Source organism: Macrobrachium nipponense, chromosome 28 (assembly GCF_015104395.2).
Source record: "Macrobrachium nipponense isolate FS-2020 chromosome 28, ASM1510439v2, whole genome shotgun sequence".
NCBI lineage: Eukaryota > Metazoa > Arthropoda > Malacostraca > Decapoda > Palaemonidae > Macrobrachium > Macrobrachium nipponense.
This window is the reverse complement of record NC_087217.1, coordinates 67,823,350-67,832,325: the sequence shown is the minus strand read 5'-3', so window position 1 is coordinate 67,832,325 and position 8,976 is coordinate 67,823,350. Positions and strand designations below refer to the sequence as shown.

The following is an 8,976-nucleotide window of genomic DNA, read 5'->3' as shown; positions in this document are numbered from 1 at the left end:
ACCATACAAACAAACACAAACAAAAACAGTAGTTGGGGAAACAGAAAAATTACAAATTTTAATCAGTTTGTATTTTTCATAGCTAACAAACCTTCGGTCTTAACGATAGGCAGTGGTTTGGAGCGGAGAAATGGGTAGTAGATGTTCTGCAGATGGGTTATCTACTACCCTTCAGCTTCTCTCCTCTCTCAGACAGATCCCTTCTCAATCAGACAATATGCTTACGACTCCCCGAAGTACTTGGCTCTTCGAGAGGAAGTGTTGAAAATGCTGAACAAAGGTGCAATAGAAGAAGTACAGCTTCCTTCTGTGAGGTTTTTCAGTTGAATTTTCCTAGTCCCGAAAGCGACGGGCGACTGGAGACCGGTAATCGACCTTTCAGCCCTAAATCATTTTGTCAGGAAGACGAGGATCAGGATGGCGGCACCCTAGACAGTGTTGGGAGCTATAAGGGACAACGACTTGTTGCTGTCAATAGACTTGAAGGATGATTACTTCCAGATTCATATTCACCCTTCATCCAGGAAGTTTCTTCGCTTCACTCTGGGGGAGCGGATCTTCCAATTCAAGGTCCTGTGCTTCGGGTTGACCATGACCCCTCAGGTGTTCACAAGGGCTTTTGCCCTTGTCTCGACATGGGCTCATGCTTAATGGATTTACCTGTTAAGGTACCTCAATGACTGGCTGGTCTTAGCAAGCTCCAAGGAGAAACTGCTTCAGGACAGAGATAGTCTTTTTCAGTTTTGTTGGGTGCTAGGCATAGTAGTAAAGCTAGAAAAGTCCAGTCTGGTTCCCAGCCAGAGAGCTATTTATCTAGGTATGGTTATAGGTAAGGCAGCGTCGAGGATTTTTCCTTCGGACCAGAGGTTGGCGAAGTTTAGGTTAGTGGCACTGGGGTTCCTGTGAAGCCCGAACAGCCTTCTCACCATTGGCAGGTCCTGGGGATTTTGTCTTCAATGGAAAAGTTGGTCCCTCATCGTCGCCTTCATCTTCGGTCTCTGCAGTGGAGACTGAAAAACTTCTGGTCTCCGTCGGGGGATTCCCCTCTGCAGAGAGTTCCTCTGTCCGAAGAGGTGAGGGAAACCTTTGTTGGTATTTGTTGGTGGTTAGACGACCAGAATCTCAAGTTGGGAATCCCTGTGTGTTCTCTCCCTCCAGACTTCCTCCTGTTTTCGGATGCTTCCATCACTGGTTGGGGTTCTCACCTGGAAGATCCCCTTGCTTCAGGCATTTGGAGTGCTAAAGAGAAGCTTCTGCACCTCAACGTTTTGGAGTTTAAAGGCAGCTTTTCTGGGTCTGTGGGAGTTGTGGGAGAATACCACAATGGTTGCCTATGTGGACAAGCAGTGGGGCCTGGTGTCTCATCATCATCTTCATTCATTGACAGTCAAGTTGCACCAGTGGGCTATTGACAACTCAGTGGAGTTCTCTGCCAGGTACATTCCAGGCAAGAGGAATGTGGTCACAGACAGGCTGAGTCGTTGGAACCAAATCCTGGGCATGGAGGGGTCTCTGCATCAGGACGTGGCGAACAGGCTTTTTTACATTTGGGGGAGGCCTATGCTTTTCTCAACTCACTTCAACAGGAAGCTAGAGGTTTACTGTTCAGTGGTCCCGGATCCTCCTGCTCTTGCAGAGGATGCCTTCCAACACCCTTTGGGACAACCTCGAGGTGTACGCCTTTCCTCCGTTTTGCCTGATCCATCAAGTCCTGAACAGTTATGAGTTCTCAAAATCTCAGGATGACTTTGGTGGCTCCTCTGTGCCCTCAAGCAGAGTGGTTCTCAGACCTTTGGTGTGGCAACTTCTTTCCCAGCATCATGTCAAAAGGTTTCACCAGTCTGTAGAATCCGTCTCTTCACAGCTGGAGACTATCAAGTATCTCCTCTGAGCGAGAGGTTTTTCTCAGGGCAGCGGAACGGATGTCCGGTTATCTCGGGAAGTCCTCGTCAGCAGTTTACCAAGGGAAATGGGCAGTGTACTTTGATTGGTATCGTCGACGGGGTTTCTCTCCACTCAAGGCTCTGCGGATAGCAAATTTTTTTTATCTTCAGGGATGAGAACGTTCTTTTGTTTCTGCTATCAGAGGCTAAGATCAGCCCTGGGGTTGGTGTTACTTCTGAAAGGCATGGACATCTCTTTATCCTGGGAGATCTCCTTGTTCAGGAGTTTCGTACAGGCCTGTTCTCCTAGGGAAGTCGAGCCTCCTGCATGGGATCTTTCTCTTGTCCTGAGAAGTGTCATTCAAGCTCCTTTTGAGCCCCTGCATCGATCATCAGACAGAGATCTGATGCTAAAGACAGTTTTCTTGTTGGCCTTGGCTTCATCGAGAAGAGCTTCATGGCCTGAGTTATGATGTGAACCACAACAGGGGTTTGGGGTCTGTAGCTTTCGAGTTTGTCCCAGAATTCATGGATAAGACCCTGAATCCCTCGGTGCATGATGACATGCCTTGACATGCCTTTTTTTTTTTTTTTTTTTTTTTTCTTCTTCTTCTTCTTCTCACTGAATGACTTAGTAGACAATGGCCTGCAAAGCTCTTGCTTTGTCCTGTCAGAGCTGTAAGATGCTATCTAAAAAGGACTCGTCACCTAAAACCTAGGTCGTAGACTCTTTGTTAGCACTGGTCGGTCCCAGCAATTAAACAGGCTTACACACCTCTAGATGGTTCTGTCGCTGAGTCTGTGCAGGCTAGGGCACATGATGTCAGAGGTAAAAGTTCTTCCCTGGCATTTAAGAAACACTTTTCTATTCGTAGAATTTTGAACGCTGGTTCTTGGTTGCGTCAATCCACATTCACTTCCTCTTACCTAAGGATATTCCCCACAGGTCTTTGAACGCTTTTTCCCTGCGTCCTGCGGTGGCTGCCCAAAGTTCAACCTGTGCCCCTCACAGTGCAGTTTGTATCTTACCTAAGATGATTGTGTGGAAGAGAGAATTGAGTGAGTTGGCTGGCCTCTTTCTTTCTCTTTGTTCCTTTCTTCTTCCTATGGGCAGGTTGAAGAATAGACACATCATATGCTGGAAGTGGTCTGATACAGGTAAGTAATTTAGTCATACTGATAGTAGGTTTGCTTTGTGATTTTGAAATAGACAAATCTCCTATTCCGGAGTGAGGATTGGTAGCAAACCCCTGTGGCTAATATGGTTTGTTACATTAAACTCTGAAGTTAGTGTTGTATTACACTAGAGGTCAGCATTAAGCCTATTTTTGTTTGTGCTGGTCATGGATGTGTTAAGTGAAGAGAACAGGAATGAGTTGTTGTATGCCGATGATCTGGTGATTACAGCCGAAAATGAGGAAGACCTACAGATAAGGGTTGGAGTGGGCAGGAGTATTTAGAGAGGGGTGGCTTAAAGGTGAATGTAAATAAAACAGGTTTTGGTGAGTAGTAGGGAAGATGAGGCAGAACAATAACATAAGAAAGAAGAGGCTTAATTATAAAACAGGTGGAAAAGTTTAAATCCTTAGGATCTACTTTATGTGAAGGAGGAAGATGTGAGACTGAGGTTGACAGTTGGATAAAAGCTGTGTGGGGGAAGTGGAGAAAGGTAGCTGTGGTAGTGTGGCAGTAAAGAAACACAGACTTGGTTTTTTCTTCTTTACTTAAAAAATGATATATGTATAATGGATACAGACACACAATGATCCTTTGGTGGAGAGGTAATAATCTCCTACAGGGCTTGACTTCAACTAACCACACATACTCCCCACTCTCCAAGAGAACATCTTAAATAATCATTGACAATCAACAACAAGTAATATACAAACTCAACTAGTCGTAAACGGTCATTTACATCTCTTCCTTAATAACCCAAAACAACAGAAATACCTTTATACATAAACTGTCCAATTAAACCCAAACCGTAATTAACAGTTTCAAACAATAATTATACACTCCCCCCTGAATTACATTCACATATATTACAAACTCTAGCTCTTCTAACTCTTGTTGAATGTCTTGAAATCGCGTTGCACTCAGCAACAGTGCCTGAATCTTCCTCTTCCCCCTCATCTCCATGAACAGGAAGCTGTATAAGAAGCTCCTCATCCTCAGCATCAGTAGTTTCCTCACTCAATATCAATCCTTGTAAAGAACACGAACGAAGATCTCTAACATGGCGTGGAACTCCATTGACTTCAACAGCTTGTTCTGACAAAACTCTCGTAACCTTGCCTCTTTCAAATTGCATATTGCATCGCATGTTGGATGGTTTTACCCACACCTCATCACCTGCTTTGTAGGGGCCACTCACTGCCACTTTGTTCATTGAGCATGGATCCACTCCTCGGACCCTCACAGGGTAAGAATACAGCATACTGACAGGGGCAGTCATTGAGTCGCAGTCATCACGAGGCATCAAATTATACAGATATACAGCCTCTGCAATGCTACAGCCTTTCCTTGCAGCAATGACTTTAACAGTTCGATGGCATCTCTCAGCTATGCCATTTCCTGATGGAACATAAGCACATCTAAAATTAAGATGCATGCACCACTATTTTGCAAAGTCAGCAGATAGTTTGCTGCGAAAAGCAGTGTCATTGTCAGTTAACAGTTCCTCCGGCGCTCCTCGTTCATAGAACACTGTCTCAAGTTGCCTGATGATGCTCTCACTGGTCTGAAAATGAAGCAGACGCCAGATGGCAAATCGAGATGGTCCACAATCAATGAGAGTAAGATACAGCCGTCCATCATAGTGAGTAATGTCCATGCCAACTCTCTGCCACACACTATCCACTTCCAGACTACCCTTCTGCCACTTCACTGGGGCCAGGTCTATTGACTGGCATGCCTCACAGCATTTGACAACAGCCTGTACTTGCCGCCTGGTAACTCCTGGATGGACTTTCTTCACAAAATAGAGAGTTCTTCTCACACCCGGGTGACCAGCAGCATGATGGATCTCCTTAATTCCATCACTAATGACAGGGACAACAGAAGCACACACAAGTTTTGCATCTTGGTCACATGAACCAAGGTCCCTCAGCCAGCGCTGAGGTACATGTGTCAAACTGTCAGCTTTATTATTGGCAGAAGACACAAGTATAATAGACAGCTGGAGGTCACACTCTTCTGTTAATGACAAGACTATTCCTAGTCTTCTTCTGATGAGCATTTCACTTGTAGCCTTGGTCTTCAATCTGCTTTTTCCTAAAAGTCCATCTGAAATCCATCTATGCACAGTAGATGAGTCAGTCATTAATTCCACCTTTTGTATCTTCCAAGCCAGTGCAAGATTCAATCCTTTAATGACTGCATCTAGCTCAGCCATATTGATGTGGCAAAAGTCGTCTTTCCGCAGCCAGCTGGCATCTTCCACAATGGAACCATTTACTTCCACTGCAACACCAAGTGCAAGAGAACTAGCATCCACCCAGATCTTGAAATTTGTCACCGGTGACATTCCACTGTCCTCTCACAGGGTCATCCTTCTTAACCTTCTCCAGAAGTTCCTGCAAACACATTTTGATGTAATCATCATTAATGACGTCTTCCCATCCTTCAGTGACTTTATTGACTCTTCTCTTGATAAATGCTACCGCCACTTGCAGCCATCCACAAACAGGGTAATGGCCTAACAGTCTACCACAGTATGAGAACACTGCTCGCCGAGTCAATTGTCTTGGTGCATCGCCCAGGTCATTGTCCCTTTTCCAAAAAAGACTCTCCTGCTCCCCCCAAACTCTCAGGCCCAGTGCTCGAGCCCCTTCAGCAAGTCTTTGGTGTGGCTTACTTATTAGCCCAAAATTTCTAAGATGCTCCTCTACACGGCTGGCCTTAACAATATCTTCATTCACCAAGATGTCATCAATATAAGCTGATGTTCCTTTTCTTACAATTGGGTCCTGAAGGAGAACACAGTTTAAAACAGATTTCATTACCATCGGAGCAATATTCAAGCCAAACCCCAGTCGAGTCAGGCAATACCTCTGGCCTTTGAAATATACAGTCTGGTATGGCCACAGAGACTCATGGATTCTTATTTGCAGGTATATTTTAGCCAAGTCTACTACAGATACATTCACTCCTTGCCTGCGCCACTCACGTAGTTTGTCTGAGCACACATCCGAGTCTGCTGTAAATGCATCAATGTACGTATTCAGTTCTCTGAAGTCCAGTACAGGCCGCACCTTCTTTTTAATTTGCTGTACAACAGCCATGAGGGGAATAAGCCCCTTTGCTGGTCCATATTTATTCTCATCATAAGGAAGCAGCCAGCCATCATTCACCCATCTTATTCACCCATCTTTGTAGCTCTGATTCATACAGGTCCTTTGCCTCCTAAGGTACAGAATATGCCTTTACTCCATTCTCCAGAACGCCAGGCTCCTTGCCCTCAGACCATTTCCATGTAGCTGTCCAACATTTAATCGCAGGATCATAAATTGCACTAAAATCACGCTCATCCACCCCCACCTTCACATCAGCAGCTGCAGAAAAAAAGAGTGTCTTCCATTCCAAATCGTAAGCCACCCTGGATATCGACAGTGACTCCTCCTAGAGACCTCACACCGTCCATGCCGAGAAGAAATTTAAAACCCAGGGGCATTAGAGTAGTTACACATACAGAAATGCTGGCAGTAGCTCCATTACTGAGCTGCAAGTGCACGACGCCCATTCCTTCACACACCCATTCTTGCCCACTCACAGTTAACTGCGCACTTGTTCCATGCCTTACAGCATGAGACATGAGCGATGCTTTGAGAACACCCAGTGTCTACTAACACGCAACACTGAAGACCCTCTACACTCAAAACAGTACTTGGCAGCACCTTACTCAGTGGGTTTGGGGAGAGGAGGCTGGCGCTGATGCCTCCTCTCCTTGCTCGTTTCCCGGACAAGCTGACGCAATGTGCCCCATTCCACCACACCGATAGCACTTTACCCTTCTCCGAAATCGACCATTTACTCGGTTGCAAGCAAGACAGTCCCTGGCAAAGTGATTTGGTCCAAGGCATACATGACATTTCTGAACTGTTGTTTCTACTGGCACAGAACCCAAGCTTCATGTGGCGCCAAAACATGTTTCCACTGAAACAGAAGGAAGGTCATCTTTCAGAACCGCCCATGCCCGAGCCAAAATCTGTTCCAGATCGAGGGCCTCCATGCGAGACCCGGCTCTCAACAGCTGACGAACTCTCTCTGGAAGTCCAGCTACAAAAGCACATGCAAGAGCTTTTTCAGAAATTCCTCCAAACAGGGATCCGAGTCGACGTAGCTCAGCTAAGTAGACATCCGGTGCCTCTCCACTGTGCAACTTCCTACTGACAAACTGTTCATAGGCTACATAGGGATCAACAGCAAACGCAGCCAACAATGCTTCTTTCACCTTGTCAACCTTCTTCCTATCTGCTGTGGGATCTGTAAGTACACTGCAAAGGCACCACCTGTAAGCCGCAGAGGAATCACACTGGCCACGTCATCAACTTTCCGAAGCTTGCAAACCAGCTCCAACTTCTCCAGCCACTCCATAACAGATTGTGCGTTTCTGCCATCATACTCAGGGATCAGTTTCAAGTCGAAGTTACTCTCATACTGCCTAGATAGCTTGTGGCAGTAAAGAAACACAGACTTGGTTTTTTTTCTTTACTTAAAAAATGATATATATATAATGGATACACACACACAACGATCCTTTAGTGGAGAGGTAATAATCTCCTACAGGGCTTGACTTCAACTAACCACACATACTCCCCACTCTCCAAGAGAACATCTTAAATAATCATTGACAGTCAACAACAATAATATACAAACTCAACTAGTCGTAAATGGTCATTTACACATCTTCCTTAATAACCCACAACAACAGAAATACCTTTATACATAAACTGTCCAATTAAACCCAAACAGTAATTAACAGTTTCAAACAATAATTATACAGGTAGTATGTGATAAGAAAATGCCAATCAAGCTAAAAGTCAAGATCTACTATAACACAGTGCTAAGACTAGTGTTAATGTATTACATAATTGGAAACAAGGGCTCCAAGAAGAAAAAAGAATTAAAGCTTGAGAGAACAGAGATGAGAATGCTTTAGTGGATTGTGGGAATATTGCTGCTTGAGAGATTGGAAAATGAAATAAGGGCAGGCAGGCTTAGTGAAGATTACAGAGATGATTAGTCATGATTGAGATGGTACGGCATGTGTTGAGGATGGATGGTAAGGAGTGAGTGAAGAGGGCTTGGGAGGAACCTGTTAGAGGAAGAAGATTGAGAGGGAGACAGAGAAATAGATGGCAAGATAAAGTGCAGAAAGATAGAGAGAAGAGGTTTGGTTGAGGATGTTGCCTTCGTTAGAAGGTGCATCAGGCAACCGACCCCATAATGTGCGGATAACTGTGGGAAAGAAGACTCCTCTTGCTAATCATACATTCAGCACAAGCCTTTCTACTAATCATACATTCAGCGTAAGTTTTCTCCCTACTATGTTTCTGCAAATTATATGAGAACCATAAAAGATTCTTACTGTAAATTGTATGAGAACCATATAAAGATTCAATCAACTGGTTTGCAACTGTTGCTATAATAGCATAACTAGGTGAACTTGAATCGGACAGTAATAATCAAAGAACTATAAAAAATGATCCTGAAAACTATTAAAGCTTGAAGGCTACTCAAATAAACAATATCCAGCCATATAACCAGAAATCAGTAAACAAAAGCTGCAGTAAACCCCCAGTGTTACTTGAGAGCTGGCAGAAAAAGTATAGATATTTGCTAAGTGGTTTCCAGTATTCCTTCCAGTGGGCAGGCCTGTCTCCCACACTAAGTAATTGAAGTGCTACTGCAATTTTTAAATTAAGGCTGCCACACGAGTTAGAAACTGTAGCTGTGTAATTACTTGGCAAGTTAGTTACATGAAAATAGGTATGTAGTAGATGGAAAAGGAAAAACTTACAGCAATTGTTTTGGTAAAAGCAATATGTAAAGTAGGTTGATAGTATCGGGTATGAAAACTACTTTGTCCAAG

At 44.3% G+C, this 8,976-nt stretch overlaps 1 pseudogene; it reads right to left on the bottom strand.

Moving 5' to 3' along the window:
* Positions 1-2,240: 2,240 nt before the first annotated feature.
* Positions 2,241-7,354, bottom strand: LOC135201225 (uncharacterized; annotated as a pseudogene).
* Between the last annotated feature and the right edge of the window lie 1,622 nt (positions 7,355-8,976).